The sequence below is a fragment of the Oncorhynchus nerka genome, unplaced genomic scaffold, assembly GCF_034236695.1.
Source record: "Oncorhynchus nerka isolate Pitt River unplaced genomic scaffold, Oner_Uvic_2.0 unplaced_scaffold_992, whole genome shotgun sequence".
NCBI lineage: Eukaryota > Metazoa > Chordata > Actinopteri > Salmoniformes > Salmonidae > Oncorhynchus > Oncorhynchus nerka.
This window is the reverse complement of record NW_027040302.1, coordinates 184,476-192,500: the sequence shown is the minus strand read 5'-3', so window position 1 is coordinate 192,500 and position 8,025 is coordinate 184,476.

Here is an 8,025-nt window from a genome sequence, read left to right as displayed (position 1 = left end):
ACCACAGTAGAGCTGTGATCTGACTACACCACAGTAGAGTTGTGATCTGACTACACCACAGTAGAGTTGTGATCTGACTACAACACAGTAGGGCTGTGATCTGACTACACCACAGTAGAGTTGTGATCTGACTACACCACAGTAGAGTTGTGATCTGACTACACCACAGTAGAGTTGTGATCTGACTACAACACAGTAGGGCTGTGATCTGACTACACCACAGTAGAGTTGTGATCTGACTACACCACAGTAGAGTTGTGATCTGACTACACCACAGTAGAGCAGCAGACAACTGTGATCTGACTACACCACAGTAGAGCTGTGATCTGACTACACCACAGTAGAGTTGTGATCTGACTACACCACAGTAGAGCTGTGATCTGACTACACCACCGTAGAGCTGTGATCTGACTACACCACAGTAGAGCTGTGATCTGACTACACCACAGTAGAGTTGTGATCTGACTACACCACAGTAGAGCTGTGATCTGTCTACACCACCGTAGAGCTGTGATATGACTACACCACAGTAGAGCTGTGATCTGACTACACCACAGTAGAGTTGTGATCTGACTACACCACAGTAGAGTTGTGATCTGACTACAACACAGTAGGGCTGTGATCTGACTACACCACAGTAGAGTTGTGATCTGACTACACCACAGTAGAGTTGTGATCTGACTACACCACAGTAGAGCAGCAGACAACTGTGATCTGACTACACCACAGTAGAGCTGTGATCTGACTACACCACAGTAGAGTTGTGATCTGACTACACCACAGTAGAGCTGTGATCTGACTACACCACCGTAGAGCTGTGATCTGACTACACCACAGTAGAGCTGTGATCTGACTACACCACAGTAGAGTTGTGATCTGACTACACCACAGTAGAGCTGTGATCTGACTACACCACCGTAGAGCTGTGATATGACTACACCACAGTAGAGCTGTGATCTGACTACACCACAGTAGAGCTGTGATCTGACTACACCACAGTAGAGTTGTGATCTGACTACACCACAGTAGAGCTGTGATCTGACTACACCACCGTAGAGCTGTGATATGACTACACCACAGTAGAGCTGTGATCTGACTACACCACAGTAGAGCTGTGATCTGACTACACCATAGTAGAGCTGTGATCTGACTACACCATAGTAGAGCTGTGATCTGACTACAACACAGTAGGGCTGTGATCTGACTACACCATAGTAGAGCTGTGATCTGACTACACCACAGTAGAGCTGTGATCTGACTACACCACAGTAGAGCTGTGATCTGACTACACCACAGTATAGTTGTGATCTGACTACACCACAGTAGAGCTGTGATCTGACTACACCACAGTAGAGTTGTGATCTGACTACACCACAGTAGAGCTGTGATCTGACTACACCACAGTAGAGTTGTGATCTGACTACACCACAGTAGAGCTGTGATCTGACTACACCACAGTAGAGCAGCAGACAACTGTGATCTGACTACACCACAGTAGAGCTGTGATCTGACTACACCACAGTAGAGTTGTGATCTGACTACACCACAGTAGAGCTGTGATCTGACTACACCACAGTAGAGCTGTGATCTGACTACACCACAGTAGAGCTGTGATCTGACTACACCACAGTATAGTTGTGATCTGACTACACCACAGTAGAGTTGTGATCTGACTACACCACAGTAGAGCTGTGATCTGACTACACCACAGTAGAGTTGTGATCTGACTACACCACAGTAGAGTTGTGATCTGACTACACCACAGTAGAGCTGTGATCTGACTACACCACAGTAGAGTTGTGATCTGACTACACCACAGTAGAGCAGCAGACAGATGTGATCTGACTACACCACAGTAGAGCAGCAGACAGATGTGATCTGACTACACCACAGTAGAGCTGTGATCTGTCTACACCACAGTAGAGCTGTGATCTGACTACACCACAGTAGAGCTGTGATCTGACTACACCACAGTAGAGCTGTGATCTGACTACACCACAGTAGAGTTGTGATCTGACTACACCACAGTAGAGCTGTGATCTGACTACACCACAGTAGAGTTGTGATCTGACTACACCACAGTAGAGTTGTGATCTGACTACAACACAGTAGGGCTGTGATCTGACTACACCACAGTAGAGTTGTGATCTGACTACACCACAGTAGAGTTGTGATCTGACTACACCACAGTAGAGCTGTGATCTGACTACACCACAGTAGAGCTGTGATCTGACTACACCACAGTAGAGCTGTGATCTGACTACACCACAGTATAGTTGTGATCTGACTACACCACAGTAGAGTTGTGATCTGACTACACCACAGTAGAGCTGTGATCTGACTACACCACAGTAGAGTTGTGATCTGACTACACCACAGTAGAGTTGTGATCTGACTACACCACAGTAGAGCTGTGATCTGACTACACCACAGTAGAGTTGTGATCTGACTACACCACAGTAGAGCAGCAGACAGATGTGATCTGACTACACCACAGTAGAGCAGCAGACAGATGTGATCTGACTACACCACAGTAGAGTTGTGATCTGACTACACCACAGTAGAGTTGTGATCTGACTACAACACAGTAGGGCTGTGATCTGACTACACCACAGTAGAGTTGTGATCTGACTAAACCACAGTAGAGTTGTGATCTGACTACACCACAGTAGAGCAGCAGACAACTGTGATCTGACTACACCACAGTAGAGCTGTGATCTGACTACACCACAGTAGAGTTGTGATCTGACTACACCACAGTAGAGCTGTGATCTGACTACACCACCGTAGAGCTGTGATCTGACTACACCACAGTAGAGCTGTGATCTGACTACACCACAGTAGAGTTGTGATCTGACTACACCACAGTAGAGCTGTGATCTGACTACACCACCGTAGAGCTGTGATATGACTACACCACAGTAGAGCTGTGATCTGACTACACCATAGTAGAGCTGTGATCTGACTACAACACAGTAGGGCTGTGATCTGACTACACCATAGTAGAGCTGTGATCTGACTACACCACAGTAGAGCTGTGATCTGACTACACCACAGTAGAGCTGTGATCTGACTACACCACAGTATAGTTGTGATCTGACTACACGACAGTAGAGCTGTGATCTGACTACACCACAGTAGAGTTGTGATCTGACTACACCACAGTAGAGCTGTGATCTGACTACACCACAGTAGAGTTGTGATCTGACTACACCACAGTAGAGCTGTGATCTGACTACACCACAGTAGAGCAGCAGACAGATGTGATCTGACTACACCACAGTAGAGCAGCAGACAACTGTGATCTGACTACACCATAGTAGAGCTGTGATCTGACTACACCATAGTAGAGCTGTGATCTGACTACAACACAGTAGAGCTGTGATCTGACTACACCACAGTAGAGCTGTGATCTGACTACACCACAGTATAGTTGTGATCTGACTACACCACAGTAGAGCTGTGATCTGACTACACCACAGTAGAGTTGTGATCTGACTACACCACAGTAGAGCTGTGATCTGACTACACCACAGTAGAGTTGTGATCTGACTACACCACAGTAGAGCTGTGATCTGACTACACCACAGTAGAGCAGCAGACAACTGTGATCTGACTACACCACAGTAGAGCTGTGATCTGACTACACCACAGTAGAGTTGTGATCTGACTACACCACAGTAGAGCTGTGATCTGACTACACCACCGTAGAGCTGTGATCTGACTACACCACAGTAGAGCTGTGATCTGACTACACCACCGTAGAGCTGTGATATGACTACACCACAGTAGAGCTGTGATCTGACTACACCACAGTAGAGCTGTGATCTGACTACACCACAGTAGAGCAGCAGACAGATGTGATCTGACTACACCACAGTAGAGCAGCAGACAGCTGTGATCTGACTAAACCACAGTAGAGTTGTGATCTGACTACACCACAGTAGAGTTGTGATCTGACTACACCACAGTAGAGCTGTGATCTGACTACACCACAGTAGAGCTGTGATCTGACTACACCACAGTAGAGCTGTGATCTGACTACACCACAGTAGAGCTGTGATCTGACTACACCACAGTAGAGCTGTGATCTGACTACACCATAGTAGAGCTGTGATCTGACTACACCACAGTAGAGTTGTGATCTGACTACACCATAGTAGAGCTGTGATCTGACTACACCACAGTAGAGCTGTGATCTGACTACACCACAGTAGAGCTGTGATCTGACTACACCACAGTAGAGTTGTGATCTGACTACAACACAGTAGGGCTGTGATCTGACTACACCATAGTAGAGCTGTGATCTGACTACACCACAGTAGAGCTGTGATCTGACTACACCATAGTAGAGCTGTGATCTGACTACACCACAGTAGAGCTGTGATCTGACTACACCACAGTAGAGCTGTGATCTGACTACACCACAGTAGAGCTGTGATCTGACTACACCACAGTAGAGCAGCAGACAGATGTGATCTGACTACACCACAGTAGAGCAGCAGACAGCTGTGATCTGACTAAACCACAGTAGAGTTGTGATCTGACTACACCACAGTAGAGTTGTGATCTGACTACACCACAGTAGAGCTGTGATCTGACTACACCACAGTAGAGCTGTGATCTGACTACACCACAGTAGAGTTGTGATCTGACTACACCACAGTAGAGTTGTGATCTGACTACAACACAGTAGGGCTGTGATCTGACTACACCACAGTAGAGTTGTGATCTGACTACACCACAGTAGAGTTGTGATCTGACTACACCACAGTAGAGCAGCAGACAACTGTGATCTGACTACACCACAGTAGAGCTGTGATCTGAATACACCACAGTAGAGTTGTGATCTGACTACACCACAGTAGAGCTGTGATATGACTACACCACAGTAGAGCTGTGATCTGACTACACCACAGTAGAGCTGTGATCTGACTACACCATAGTAGAGCTGTGATCTGACTACACCATAGTAGAGCTGTGAACTGACTACAACACAGTAGGGCTGTGATCTGACTACACCATAGTAGAGCTGTGATCTGACTACACCACAGTAGAGCTGTGATCTGACTACACCACAGTAGAGCTGTGATCTGACTACACCACAGTATAGTTGTGATCTGACTACACCACAGTAGAGCAGCAGACAGATGTGATCTGACTACACCACAGTAGAGCAGCAGACAGATGTGATCTGACTACACCACAGTAGAGCTGTGATCTGTCTACACCACAGTAGAGCTGTGATCTGACTACACCACAGTAGAGCTGTGATCTGACTACACCACCGTAGAGCTGTGATCTGACTACACCACAGTAGAGCTGTGATCTGACTACACCACCGTAGAGCTGTGATATGACTACACCACAGTAGAGCTGTGATCTGACTACACCACAGTAGAGCTGTGATCTGACTACACCACAGTAGAGCAGCAGACAGATGTGATCTGACTACACCACAGTAGAGCAGCAGACAGCTGTGATCTGACTAAACCACAGTAGAGTTGTGATCTGACTACACCACAGTAGAGTTGTGATCTGACTACACCACAGTAGAGCTGTGATCTGACTACACCACAGTAGAGCTGTGATCTGACTACACCACAGTAGAGCTGTGATCTGACTACACCACAGTAGAGCTGTGATCTGACTACACCACAGTAGAGCTGTGATCTGACTACACCATAGTAGAGCTGTGATCTGACTACACCACAGTAGAGTTGTGATCTGACTACACCATAGTAGAGCTGTGATCTGACTACACCACAGTAGAGCTGTGATCTGACTACACCACAGTAGAGCTGTGATCTGACTACACCACAGTAGAGTTGTGATCTGACTACAACACAGTAGGGCTGTGATCTGACTACACCATAGTAGAGCTGTGATCTGACTACACCACAGTAGAGCTGTGATCTGACTACACCATAGTAGAGCTGTGATCTGACTACACCACAGTAGAGCTGTGATCTGACTACACCACAGTAGAGCTGTGATCTGACTACACCACAGTAGAGCTGTGATCTGACTACACCACAGTAGAGCAGCAGACAGATGTGATCTGACTACACCACAGTAGAGCAGCAGACAGCTGTGATCTGACTAAACCACAGTAGAGTTGTGATCTGACTACACCACAGTAGAGTTGTGATCTGACTACACCACAGTAGAGCTGTGATCTGACTACACCACAGTAGAGCTGTGATCTGACTACACCACAGTAGAGTTGTGATCTGACTACACCACAGTAGAGTTGTGATCTGACTACAACACAGTAGGGCTGTGATCTGACTACACCACAGTAGAGTTGTGATCTGACTACACCACAGTAGAGTTGTGATCTGACTACACCACAGTAGAGCAGCAGACAACTGTGATCTGACTACACCACAGTAGAGCTGTGATCTGAATACACCACAGTAGAGTTGTGATCTGACTACACCACAGTAGAGCTGTGATATGACTACACCACAGTAGAGCTGTGATCTGACTACACCACAGTAGAGCTGTGATCTGACTACACCATAGTAGAGCTGTGATCTGACTACACCATAGTAGAGCTGTGAACTGACTACAACACAGTAGGGCTGTGATCTGACTACACCATAGTAGAGCTGTGATCTGACTACACCACAGTAGAGCTGTGATCTGACTACACCACAGTAGAGCTGTGATCTGACTACACCACAGTATAGTTGTGATCTGACTACACCACAGTAGAGCTGTCATCTGACTACACCACAGTAGAGTTGTGATCTGACTACACCACAGTAGAGCTGTGATCTGACTACACCACAGTAGAGTTGTGATCTGACTACACCACAGTAGAGCTGTGATCTGACTACACCACAGTAGAGCAGCAGACAACTGTGATCTGACTACACCACAGTAGAGCTGTGATCTGACTACACCACAGTAGAGTTGTGATCTGACTACACCACAGTAGAGCTGTGATCTGACTACACCACAGTAGAGCTGTGATCTGACTACACCACAGTAGAGCTGTGATCTGACTACACCACAGTATAGTTGTGATCTGACTACACCACAGTAGAGTTGTGATCTGACTACACCACAGTAGAGCTGTGATCTGACTACACCACAGTAGAGTTGTGATCTGACTACACCACAGTAGAGTTGTGATCTGACTACACCACAGTAGAGCTGTGATCTGACTACACCACAGTAGAGTTGTGATCTGACTACACCACAGTAGAGCAGCAGACAGATGTGATCTGACTACACCACAGTAGAGCAGCAGACAGATGTGATCTGACTACACCACAGTAGAGCTGTGATCTGTCTACACCACAGTAGAGCTGTGATCTGACTACACCACAGTAGAGCTGTGATCTGACTACACCACAGTAGAGCTGTGATCTGACTACACCACAGTAGAGCTGTGATCTGACTACACCACAGTAGAGTTGTGATCTGACTACAACACAGTAGAGCTGTGATCTGACTACACCACAGTAGAGTTGTGATCTGACTACACCACAGTAGAGTTGTGATCTGACTACAACACAGTAGGGCTGTGATCTGACTACACCACAGTAGAGTTGTGATCTGACTACACCACAGTAGAGTTGTGATCTGACTACACCACAGTAGAGCAGCAGACAACTGTGATCTGACTACACCACAGTAGAGCTGTGATCTGACTACACCACAGTAGAGTTGTGATCTGACTACAACACAGTAGGGCTGTGATCTGACTACACCATAGTAGAGCTGTGATCTGACTACACCACAGTAGAGCTGTGATCTGACTACACCACAGTAGAGCTGTGATCTGACTACACCACAGTATAGTTGTGATCTGACTACACCACAGTAGAGCTGTGATCTGACTACACCACAGTAGAGTTGTGATCTGACTACAACACAGTAGGGCTGTGATCTGACTACACCACAGTAGAGTTGTGATCTGACTACACCACAGTAGAGTTGTGATCTGACTACACCACAGTAGAGCAGCAGACAACTGTGATCTGACTACACCACAGTAGAGCTGTGATCTGA